Below are 13405 nucleotides of genomic sequence, written 5' to 3' on the forward strand. Positions count from 1 at the left end.
ACAATTGGTATAAAGGCTTTGGTAATATTAAAAGCTGCCTTAATATAACACCATACCTGTTGCCAAAACTGTTGCATTCAAATAGCATAGGTAACAGAATCCCCAATTGATTATTACAGTGCCGCACATATTTGTACTAAGCCTATGTATTATAATCAGCTTAACAGGCATACAGGTGGCCCTGTACACCATAAAATAAAGGGCTTGTGCTAAAGAAACTCATCAAGTTGCTTTTGCTAGAGTAGACCATTATTAAGTCCAACAGATGAGAGGTAAGGACATACCAATGTCCCTACTCCAAATATCTTGAATAGACATTAAGGGAGATTGGGTATTGCACTGGAAGCTTTTCTATAATCTAGAAACCACTTCACATGCCCTATCCCCGGCCTTAAGCTATAGCTGGGAATATATATTTTGCTATTTTTTTGAAAATAAAGGATCTATTCCATAGAAATTATAAAGTAAAACAGGCAATTTTAAACCAAAAGGTGTCAGGACCCCATGGTGGTTAATAAGGACTGGAGTGATGCAATCTCTAGAACCACAGTAAGAGGTCATCCTGGTAGCTGTATTTTAACCAACTATAGGCCATGGAAAGATTTTTTTTTTTTTTTTTTTTGGGAGGGGGGTGAGGTTATCAACTTGGGCTACCATTAACATTTGCTATTTTGTTGTTAACCCCAGTTATTAGTAACTAGGATTCAAATGGGACCTGTGCTAAAATAGCATGAGTTAGTGGTAAAATAACCCTTCTTAACAGTAGTCCATTTTGAAAACTATGCCCCTTTACTATAGTAATCAACAGAAGAAGAAAACCCTAGCAAATATAGGGCCCCTTTTACAAGCTGCAGCAAAAGGGGGCCGGCACTGGCGTTGGTGCATATTTTACATGCGCGCTGAGGGAAGGTCTCGCTTCCCTGCAGGAAATGGCCGTGCAGCAAGTAAAGCACTTGCTGCGCGGCCATTTTAAGGGGGAACCCTTACCGCCACCCATTGAGGTGGTGGTAAGGGCTCCCGCGCTATCCCAATGGTAACTGAGCAGCACATGGCACTGCCCAATTACTGCTGGGTACAGTCCGGCGCTATAAAAATAAATAAACTTTTGTAGTTCCGGAAATTATGGCATGGTAGGGGTGGGAAGTACTGCCGGGCTGCTGCGTCAACATGGCAGTACTTCCGTTATAGCAAGCTGTAAGCCCGCGTTGGGTTTACTGCCGCTTAGTAAAAGGAGCCCATAATGCAGTTTTAATTCATTTGTAGATATGGTTTTAATGAACATACTGGGTGAGGCTTGTAACAGACCTTTTTACAAAGTGATGAAACAGATGAAATGTGTTTTTCCATACTGAGATTATGATCCAGTACTACACTCAAGCTTTTCACATGTGGATTGACTGATAGAATTACCTCATCGAAACAAATCTGAAGGATCTGGGTCAATTAAATGGTTTTTTTTTTAACTCATTCACACGATCTCAGTTTTAGAAGCATTTAGAGTGAGTGTATTAGCTCTCATCCAATTTCAATAGTTACCAAACACTGATGGACAGATGAGATTTCTCCAGTTTGGAATCGAAAGGAGAGTAAATTTGCAGACCATCGACATAACAGTAAAACCTGAATCCAAAGGATCTAAGAACAAGAAGAAGTATATAGATATTAAATAATACATGCTATTGGGGGTTCATTTCCCTTCCAGGAAACTGATTGAGCTCTGCTGTCAAAAATGATTGAAATAAAAAAAAAGATATGCTTGTCTAATTCAAATTTTAATCCTGCATATTATTTATATGCTAATGTGAAATTTCTGACAGGGCAGCAGTGTATTAACTCTTTTTTTAAACTATGTATTTTTCTTTGTCTTTTGATTAATTCAAAGCCTAGAGGAAAGGAGAGAAAGTGGGAATATGATCAAGACATCCAAATGACCTGAACAAATATTTTTTTATTTTTTTATCACATTTATACCGCACATTTTCCCACATGTTTGCAGGCTCAGTGTGGCTTACATTAGACCAAAAAGGCTATCGCCAGTCCAGTAGTTATACAAAATTTGAATGAGACAAGCATATCTTTTTTTTTTTTTTTAATTTCAATCATTTTTGACAGCAGAGCTCAATCAGTTTCCTGGAAGGGAAATGAACCCCCAATAGCTTGTATTATTTAATATATATCTACTAAATAATGAAAATAAAGAAATGTTTTTTTCAGTGGAAGACACAAGATATCATGATGGGATCATGTCTGCTATTAAAATCTTATCATATGACAATATTATATATGCCATATATGTAGATGAAAATTCTAGATTTGTTTTACTGTCCACTACGCTTTTCATCTCTATGGGGCCCATTCACCAAGCTATGGTAAACACTAACGTGTGCTTACTGTTGGCTAAAAAGCACTACCATGGAGTGAGCTCAGACACCCTGCGGTAGTTTTGAGCTCGGAGTGCGCTTTCCAAATGCTAAAAAATAGAATTCATTTTTAGGTTGTGTCTGGGGTTGGCGAGTAGGCATAACTGAATAGTGCAGGATTAGCGCATGAGCCCTTACTGCCTTGAAAATAGATGATGGTAAGTGCTGACACGCTAATGGCCTCGTGCTAATGGGGAAATTAGTGAATGGCCATTAATGGGAATAAAGGAAAATGGAGCCCATTTTACTGCTGTGCTAAAAGTGGCCTCAGCATGTGGGAAAGTCCCACACTGGGCATAGAGTTGGCCACTTTTTGGCACAGAGTAGTAAAACGGCCCCTATATTTATCCATTTTTTAGTTGATTAATATTAATACTCATTCCCCCAGAATCTATATAGTGTGACTTGAGTTGTGTGTGCAATTCAGATCATGTTCTGTATTGCACGTACAACTTAATTATTTTAAGAAGCCAATCAGCGCCAATAATTGCCAATTAGCGAGTAATTATTGACACTAATTGGCTTTGATTAGAATTTACATGCACAACTTGCCAAGTGTATTCTATAAAGTGATATGCGTAAATTTTAATGCGTGCTGCTCAAAAGGGGGCGTAGCCATGGGTGTGGAATGGGCAGATCATGGGCATTTCTATAAATTATACATGCTGTTATAGAATACACCTGCTCCACACATAACATAGGGGTATGTTTAGTAAGGTGCGTTAGCATTTCTAAGTTAAGGTGCATTAAACGCTAATGTGCCTATACATTTCTATGGGTGCATTAGCGTTTACCCCGCATAAACCATTTACGCACGTTAAAAATGCTAACATGTCTATAGGGCACCTTAGTAAACATAGGCATTAGTCACCAGCATTTACAGCAAGTTTTACTTTGTGTAAATTTCTGTGATTACATTTAGTCACGTGGACAGGCTTTAGGCATATTCTATAAACCGCACCCTAACTTTAGGTGTAGTTTATAGGACATGCCTAGGTGTATTTTTCTTCGGTGCCATATATGGAATCAAACCCATTATGTTTTACATGTTGTACTGCCTTTACTATAGGCTGTGCATGTCTGGCTGTGCTACAGAAATTATTATCATTATTATTAATGGTAGTGCTTATATCATTCAGATTACTTTTGGTCTCTAATGGGCAAATAGTAGAACTCTGAGGGGCTTCAGCTGTCATAAAGACAGTTCTTCATCAGTTATTTGATTAGGAAAAAAATTCTAATAATTTGAAACTATGTTATCCGTGTTAAGAGTTTACTAATGTCTCCCACTCCAACAAGAATGACTACTTCATCCAAACCCATATCTTTTATTTCCCCTCCAAGATTTCTCAGCCCAGGATATGTCGTCTTCAGTTTAAAACAAGAATAAACCTAGCCTTAAGGACTACTACTGTCATGTATAGCACCTGTTCATTCCAATAGGCATTGTTTGACCTTGTTCTACTAACCTCACATTTTTTAAAACCATCCAAAAATAAATATATGTTCATACAGTTTCCTTCTTTAAAAAAAATGTTCCTATTGTTTCTATTCAGAAAGCTTTCTAAATGTTCAGTTCTATTTTACCATTCCAGGTGAACAATACTCTTCATTTAGGGTCCCTTTTAGCAATCCGCAGCAAAAGGGGACCTGTGCTAGCGTTGGTCCATGTTTTTGACGTGTGCCCAGCCCCCTTGTACCACAGTAGATAATAGGTATGTCTTGCTTTTCAACAGAAAATGGCCGTTAGGCAAGTAAAGCACTTGCCACATGGCCATTTTTTTGGGAGGGGGGAGCCCTTGCCGCCACCCATCGAGCATTGAGGGCTCCTTCACTAACCCGGTGGTAACCAGGCATCTTGCGGCACTGCCCGATTACCAGCAGGTACACACCGGATATGATGGTGCACTGGGGTTGGAAGTACCACTGGGCTGCTGTGGTAGCCTGGCAGTACTTCCTTTTTAGCGAGTGTTGGGTTTTCTGCCGCTTTGTAAAAGGGACCCTTAAATAATGATGTTATATTTTCACAATGGTTCATATCTGCCGGTAATGTGAGTTCAATTAATGCCACCACATCAAATTACCCATGCTATTGGCAGCCATGACAACATGTAGTAATACACTGCATAGAAACTGTCTGTACTATGTCCATTCTTCACCCATATCCCACTCAGTTTCTGCCCTACAAACCCTTAAACAGTTAGGATACGATTCTTAACGTGTTGCTATTTTTAACACACAGTAGCTGTTAGCATGCATTAAAGCATATGCTAACTTTAGTAAACAGGCCTCCAAGTTGGTTAAGAGAACAGATTTTTTCCCCAAAAATTTAGGAATAAATGGAGTATTGACGTAGGTAGGTAGGTAGGTAGGTGGTGGGTGGTCAGATTCAGGTTAGATTTCTTTAGAACAGGTTGAATGATTGCCTCCTTCCTACATACCATGTTAACAAGCTGGAATTAACTATAGTAATAATGGCTAATCTAAGGCCCAGAATGGAACTTTCAGCAAAATTAGAAGGAATAGACTGCAGAAGAGAAACATAGTAACAGCTTTCATGGTTCTTATAACCTTGTCAAGGTAAAGAGAGGAGATGGGAGATGTGACCATAAGTAAGTAAATGTTATATGCCAGTGATTATGTGATTCCCAAACCTGGAGGCACCCTAGCCAGTCAGGTTTTCAGGATATCCACAGTGAATATCCATGGAAGAGATCTGCATGCAAATCCCTGTCATGAATATTTGTTGTGGATATCCTGAAAACCTGACTGACTGAGGTGCCTCCAGGACCTGGTTTGGGAACCATTGTTATGTGCTAGAATATAAGCTGGTCCTGGCAGGTTAAATTGTCCCTACTGGCAGTTGTTTTCAACATTTCACCCCCATATAAGTCCAAATAAGAAATAAAATTGGTAAGTGGTGCTCAGTCATCTAGACTACTGTAACGCACTTTACGCTGGCTGTAAAGAGCAAATAATCAAGAAACTTCAGACAGCCCAGAACACTGCAGCGAGACTCGTATTCGGTAAAACAAAATATGAAAGTGCTAACCCCCTATGAAAAAAGCTACACTGGCTCCCACTCAAAGAACGCATCACGTTCAAAATATGCTCCCTAGTTCACAAAATCATTCACAGAGATGCCCCAGCCTACATGTCAGACCTGATAGACTTACCACCCAGAAATGCTAAAAGATCATCCCGCACATTCCTTAACCTGCACTTCCCCAACTGCAAAGGTCTAAAATATAAACTAATACATGCGTCTAACTTCACCTACTTGAGCACACAGTTATGGAATGCATTGCCGCGCAACCTAAAAACGATCTACGAACTAACTAACTTCCGCAAACTACTGAAGACCCATCTCTTTAACAAGGCATACCATAAAGATTAACAAATATGAATACACACAATTCCTCCTTGTATAGTCTGAACTGTCCTATTATATCTGCTTGTTATATTACTATTATGTTTTTTATTATTATATTGCCCAATATTCTTCTGTACCACAAAATGTAGATTTTTTAATCATATTTCCACCATTCATGATGTATTGTAAGCCACATTGAGCCTGCAAAGAGGTGGGAAAACGTGGGATACAAATGCAATAAATAATAAAAAATAAATGTTAACAGGTACCTCCCAATCCGTTTCATTATAAATCTAAATATGTCTTTTCTAGAAAACTATATGGGTCAATGCATTTTATCAGCCACTATGTTAGTTTTGAATGGCATCACCTACTTTTGTTTCAATTTGACTTTCAGCTATGTACAACAAATGGAGCTTTTGACTGAACAAGAGGTGCTCACTTGTGTCATCAGTTGAACTTGTCACATTAATGCAGTCATTTTAATGGCAACACTGTACAAGTAGAATATTTAACATTTTCATAGTTGCCACTCAAGTTAACAAATTATTGGGAAAAAATGTCAACTGCATTTCTATTTTATAATTTCCCCTCATATTTCCCTATTTTAATGCTGTCAAAACTTTAACTTCCATGAACCAAAAAAAATGTCATAAACATAAACAAATTAATTAATAGGGTGACAACTTGATCTTAGAACATGGCATGAATCCAGATATAACATGGAATGAATCCAGATAATGATACAAGGTCATTTACTTATTCAGCTAAGATATATATAAAAAATATATAACTGCAGATACATGCTACCTGAGTGACCTTGGATATATTTTTAATGAATTAGAACTATATATTTTATATGATAGAGTCACAAATGTCAGGTACTTTGCAGAGAGCAAATAGCATTTAATCACTGGTGTACAGAACCAAGCATTTTTCTATGCTGTAGCACTGCATGTGTTTATAAGCAATATTCTTAATTAGAGATTTATGTTACAGGTATATGGTGTTTTGACTGTTTCTGAATATTAGCTTACTTAAATGTCCACTGTTAATGGCTTTGAACAATTCTTCACTTTGCCTGGCAAGAGGTTTCGTTTCACACTAGTAGTACCCAGCAAGGGTTGGGTTTAAATTACATCCCCATAATCTTCAAATGCCTTTACGATATTGCCCCAAACTACTTACAAAAATCCGTGCAAGTGTATCAGCCTAAGAGAATGCTTAGATCCCTAACTGACATTAGATTGATTCCCCCAAATAGGCAAGTATGTCACTTTAAAAGAACATCCAACAGTAATAGGCAAGGGAGCTGAACTGTGGAACTCTTTGGGTGGCAGAGCCAGTGGTGGGAGGTGGGGCTAGCATTTGGGAGGCGGGGCTAGTGCTGGGCAGACTTCTACGGTCTGTGCCCTGAAAATGGCAGAAACAAATCAAGGTCAGGTGTACATAAAAAGTAGCACATATGAGTTTATCTTGTTCGGCAGACTGGATGGACCGTGCAGGTCTTTTTCTGTTACTATCCAGCTTATAATCGAAAGAGGAAAACGCCTATATTTCGACCCAAATCGGGAGATGGGCGTTTTTCTCGCAAAGGCGCCCAAAACGGTATAATCGAAAGCCAATTTTGGGCGTTTCCAACTGCACTCCATCGCGGAAACGAATAAAGTTGACGGTGCGTGTCGGAGGCGGGACTGGGGCGCGGTTATCAGCCAAGGAGAGATGGGCGTCTGTAGCTGATAATTAAAAAAAAAGGCGTTTTTACCACGATTTTGGGTCACTTTTTTTGGACCCTTTTTTTCACAAACAAGTCCCAAAAAAGTGCCCCAACTGCCCAGATGACCACTGGAGGGAATCGGGGATGACGTCCCCAGTCTCCCCCAGTGGTCACTAACCCCCTCCCACCAAAAATCCCCCACTTTAAAAACTTTTTTCCCAGCCTGTATGCCAGCCTCAAATGCCGTACCCACGTCCATGAGAGCAGAATGTGTTTGATCCTCTCACAGCCTTTCCCTGGGTCAGATGTGGCTCTCGGGTGCACTACAGGGTCACATCAGCATTGGATTGTGGTGGATGTAGGGTATTGGGCTCCTTGATTTCATTAGCTTGTGTTGGTAGTTGGTAGGCTCTTCTCCCATGGTGCTTATACCCCTGCCTACTGGGTCAGTGTGCCCTGTTGTGTTTCCTGTTGTAGTCCATGCGGTAGTGGCCATTTTTGTAAGCCAGTTTTAGTTCCCTTTCCTGTGTTAGCCACGTTAGACAACTTAGTTCTTACCTTGAATGTGGCTGAAAGAGGGCATTGTACAGCATTCTGCCAGCTCTGACCTACTGCTAATCTCAGTACCAGGGAGACTCGTTGCCAGTAGGACACAACCTCTGCAGTTAACTGTGAGTAAACGTGCTTATTCCAATAAAGGACGTTTTCGGAGAGATTAGTCTTCAGGTGTCAACTAGTGTGCCAATGTTATACAGCAGCAACAAGTCCTAGAGGCCTGCGTGTATGCAGGTCCCTAGAGCACTTTTAGTGGGTACCGCAGTGCACTTCAGCCAGGTGGCCCCAGGCCCATCCCCCCCCCACCTGTAACACTTGTGCTGGTAAATGGGAGGCCTCCAAAACCCACTGTACCCACATGTAGGTGCCCCCTTCACCCCTAAGAGCTATGGTAGTGTTGTACATTTGTGGGTAGTGGGTTTGGGGGGAGGGGGGTTGGGACCTCAGCACCCGTGGTAAGGGAGCTATGCATGTGGGAGCTTTTTCTGAAGTCCACCGCACTGACCTAGGGTGCCCAGTTGGTGTCCTGGCATATCAGGGGGGCCAGTGTACTACCAATCCTGGCCCCTCCCACGACCAAATGGTTCGGATTAGGACGTTTTTGAGCTGGGCGTTTTTAGTTTCCATTATCGCTAAAAAAAACAAATGCCCAGCTCAAAAACGTCCATTTTTTCGAAAATACGGTTCGGTCCGCCCCTTCACGGACCCGTTCTCGGAGATAAATGCCCATGGAGATAGGCGTTCACGTTCGATTATGCCCCTCTATGTTTACCAGTAAAGATTATACAAACATTAAACTATATGCATTTCTATACAAAATTAAAAACATGGCTTTTTTACAAGTACTACAGGCCACAAACAGGCCACAAACAAACTTCAACCTAGAAACCACAAAAACGTCTAACATGCACCCACTGTCTCCAAAAGGGAGTCAATTGAAGGATACATACAAACATGTCTAATTAATGACGCAGTTTTCACATTAACTTGCATTTACCTTTCAGCTTCCAAGCTCTGATAAGCACACACTTTGCTCTAATTGTAAAAATATTCTCCTTTGTTTCATGTAATCGATGTCTACTTTGTTTTAATGTAACGGTTTTTCCGGTTATTCGAGTTTCAATGCAAAATGTCTTGGACTTGTTCTCCACCTAGAACCTAAAGGCTAAGTGGACTATAAATACCAAAATAAAATTATATATATATATATTGTGAGCACTCTGGAGGGCTGGTACGAGGGAGAGGGGATAGTGGTTCTTTCAGCCGGCATCATCCCCGGTCATTCAGCCCAGCTAGGAGAGCAGGGCGCCCTCTAGGGATCAAACTGCCAGGGAAAGCTGTAATGCAGGAGAAAAACTACACTCCCCAGAAGCCAGTGCAGGGTCAGCTGAACTCTCAGGAGGGGGAGGGTGGAATGACTGATTGGGAGATGAGGTCTGATCCGGGAGATGGGGAACAGCTGGTGGAGCTTGGGGAGGAGGAGGAGATGGAGTGGAATAAAGCAGAGGTAGAAGGAGAAGGTAAGGGGGAATGTATGGAGGTGGGTGGTTTGGCTCTAACCCGTGCAGACAGGGTGAGAGCTTTTGTGGCCTCAGCATTGCCCCGGTTGTGGAGTTGGGGGAAGCTGGGAGCAAAGCAGTGGGGGAGCAACTGGAAAGCACAACTTGCTACCATATTGGCTGTTCCCAAGAGGTAGTGCTGTGGAAGGGGGGGGGAAGGGCTTTAAGACAGAAAGGCATGTGCATTTTGGGGGAACTTAAACTGTAAGAGGTGAGAGAGGAGGTGGTTCCAGCTAAATCTCCAAAACTATCTGCGGTGAAGATAGTGTGGCTGGAGGTTTGGGGAGAGAGAATTTAAAACAAAAGCCTGTAATTGAAAATGGATTAAAGTTTGCTGATAATTGGAGGTGTTTAGACAAGGCTGACATCTGTAACAATAAAGAATTTGGATTGCTCTTTCTGCTGGAGTGGGACTGATTTTCTCAGCAGCTGGCAAGGTGGAGAGGGAGAGCAAGTGAAAGTGCGGTGGCTGGCTAGGAAAGCAGACGGAAGCCAGTGAAAGCTAAGCAGGGTCCACCCTGGCTCCCACCTGGAAGGGGGACCTGGTTACAAAGTGGTGGCAGTGGTGGGATGATCTGAACAACCCGCCGGATAAAGAAGCGTGTATTACTCCGAGTTCCGGTAAGCATATACGGGACTCGGGTTACCAGGAGGAGGGGGATATAGAGGGCCAGAGTGGTGGTAATACCGCACTTGGAGAGTGTTCTTTGTCTTTCCCTTTCTCACAGGTACCAGTGGCTAAGACGACATGGAGTCGAAGGAGCTGCTGTCTTTTATGGCCCACCAGTTCCAAAAGCAGCAGGAAATGGCTCAGAGACTTCTAGAGGATTCCTTGGCTGCTTCTCGAGCACAGATACAACCGGTGCTGGAGGTGGTGCAGGAATTGTTACGGGCAGTACCCCTACCGAGGAAGGAGAGTACTTCGTTGGAGGCTACAGCTACTGGAGCGGTGCCTGGAAGCATGGAGCCTGGGCGAGTTAATTGGTTGCCTTGGGGCAAATTAACAGAGCAGGACGACATTGAGGATTATCTGGGGACTTTTGAGAGGGTAGCATTGGCGGCTGCCTGGCCTCAAGAGCAATGGACCATTAGACTGGCTCCTGCCCTGTCGGGGGAAGCCCTGGCAGCTTTTCGGAGCCTGTTGCCAGGGGACGTGGTGGATTATCAGAAGCTGAAAACGGCTATTTTGGACCGGTATGGGGTAAGCAGACAAACTTATCGCAGGCGCTTTCGGAGTTGGAGGTGGAGGGAGGGGGAGACTCCGAAGGCCTTGGCTCAGAAGCTGATGGACTTGGCTACCAAATGGCTAGAGCCTGATAAGAGGGCAGTGACTCAGTTGATGCAGGATCTGGTGCTGGAGCAGTTTTTAGAGGCTCTACCGGACAGTATCAGGGTTAATTTGATCAGGAAGGGATGTGAGACTCTGGAAGAAGCTATCAAAGGCTTTGAATACTTCCTGGAGTCACAATACTCAGGGGGGGGAGAGGGGGTCTGGCGGGGTGGTCGGGGTAAAATGTTCAAAGGATCTGGGTGGAGGGAGGACGGTCCTAAGGAGGATGATAGAATGTGCTACCGATGTGGGAAGTCGGGACATGTGAGGAGGGATTGTAGGGCCAAGTTGGGGCTCATATCTCAGGTAACCCCCTCTAAGGAACCCCAGTTTACGCATTGGGTTAAGATAGGAGGGGTCCCGGTGGAAGGACTTTTAGACTCAGGAGCGGACCAGACAATGTGCTCCCAGAAGTTGTGGGGGCAGATTGCCCGGAAAGGGGGTCAACAGGGTAGGAAGAGAGACCGGTCCGTGGCTATTCAGTGCATACACGGGGCCTCCTCAAGGTATCCGGTCCGGCTAGTAGACATACAGGACCAGGAGGGCCTTCAGTGGGTGTGGGTGGCTGTACTTCCTAGGCTACCTCAGGATCTCATTTTAGGACGGGATTGGGCTCCATTCACATACTGCCTTGGTGGTAAGCAAGCCTTGGTATCTACCCGAGCCCAGGAGAGGCAGGAGAAGGAGCAGGAACTGTCCCTGGCACAAGTATTTCCATTCCAGGGAGAGGTTATGGGGCGGCCGGGGAAGACCAGGAAAGGCTCTCAGCAAAAGAAACGAGGTCAGGAGCAAAGGCGGCAGCATTGTCAAGAGCTCCTTCATCAGGGGAGGTTCCCAGGGGATACGGAACAGGTGTTAGAGAGATTCCCTGATTTTTCCAAAGAGCAAAAGGATGACCAGACATTGCAGTATGCGTGGGAGCGGGTAGATCAAGAGGGAGAAACCAGTTCCCTCGGTTTGTTAGTGACAAGGGGTTGCTATATCGGCTGTCCTGTTTAGCAGGGGGGAAGGAACCTCAGAAACAGTTAGTAGTACCGAGGGGGTTTAGGGACCTGGTGTTACGGGTATCTCATGATCATATCTTAGGGGGTCACAAGGGGGCTCAGAATACTCTCCGGCAGGTATTAAACAGATTTTACTGGCCCGGGGTGTATAAAGAGGTGGAACAATTTTGCAGCTCCTGTAGTCAGTGTCAGAGGGTATCAGAGCAAACACCGAACAGAGTGCCCCTACGACCCCTTCCCCGTATAGGGACTCCTATTACCCGTATGGCAATGGATATGATCGGGCCCATTGATAAGTCCCGAAGGGGGTATTCCTATATTCTAGTGATCATGGATATGGCCACAAGGTATCCCTGGGCCGTGCCGCTTCGTACCACCTCAGCGAAAGTTATTGCGGCCCAGCTAATTCGGATCTTTTGTGAGGTGGGGTTTCCTAGGGAAATGATTACCGACCGGGGGACCAATTTCATGTCACGAACCCTGGCCCAGGTGTGGGAGGCTTTCGGGATACAGCATATTCGGACCGCAGCTTACCATCCTCAGACTAATGGCCTGGTGGAGAGATTCAATAAAACCTTGAAAATGTTGTTGAGGAAAGGGTTAGGTTCCTCCCATGAGGAATGGGATCTATTGTTACCATTTGTTTTGTATGTGTGTAGGGAGAATGTTCAGGCCTCTCTGGGCGTATCACCATTTGAATTGATGTATGGGAGATCACCCCGGGGAGTGTTGGATGTGTTAAGGGAGCAGTGGGTTCCTCCGGAAGAGGAGGATCGGGATGTAGTGAACTATCTAGTGAAGCTGAAGGAACGGTTGCATAAATTGAGCCGCGGGGCTCAGCAACACTGGGAGAGGAGTCAGGATTATCAGAAAGCCTATTATGACCGGAAAGGGGAGGAGAGGGCATTGGAGGTGGGGGACAAAGTCTTGATCATGGTTTCAGACTCACCTCATAAGTTCACGGGACGCTGGAGGGGTCCTGCTGTCATAGAAAAGAAGTTAGGTCCAGTCACCTACTTAGTAAGGAATGAGCAAGGCCGGGGGCAGACCTATCATATTAATGTGCTTAAACCTTGGCAGGAGAGAAGGGGACTATTTGGTCAGTCTAGGATAGAAGCTGAGGAAGAATTAGGACCACAGATCACGGAGATATTTAAGGCAGGAGAACCGCAGATTGCGACTACATTGCCAGGGAGTCAGCAGAAAGAGGTTCAGGCACTTGTGGAGGAGTTTCGGGATGTCCTGACTCCTTGCCCAGGGGAAACCCACCTTATCATGCATGATATCATCTCGGAGCCAGGCCGGGTGGTCAGACAGAGACCTTACCGTCTCTCACCCCCAAAGAAACAAGAGGTGGTCCGACAGGTACAGGAGATGCTGGATTTTGGGGTCATTGAGGAATCTGTCAGTCCATGGTCGAGTCCTGTGGTGTTAGTACCCAAGTCCG

The sequence above is a fragment of the Microcaecilia unicolor genome, chromosome 1 (genome assembly GCF_901765095.1).
Source record: "Microcaecilia unicolor chromosome 1, aMicUni1.1, whole genome shotgun sequence".
NCBI classification, from domain to species: Eukaryota; Metazoa; Chordata; class Amphibia; order Gymnophiona; family Siphonopidae; genus Microcaecilia; species Microcaecilia unicolor.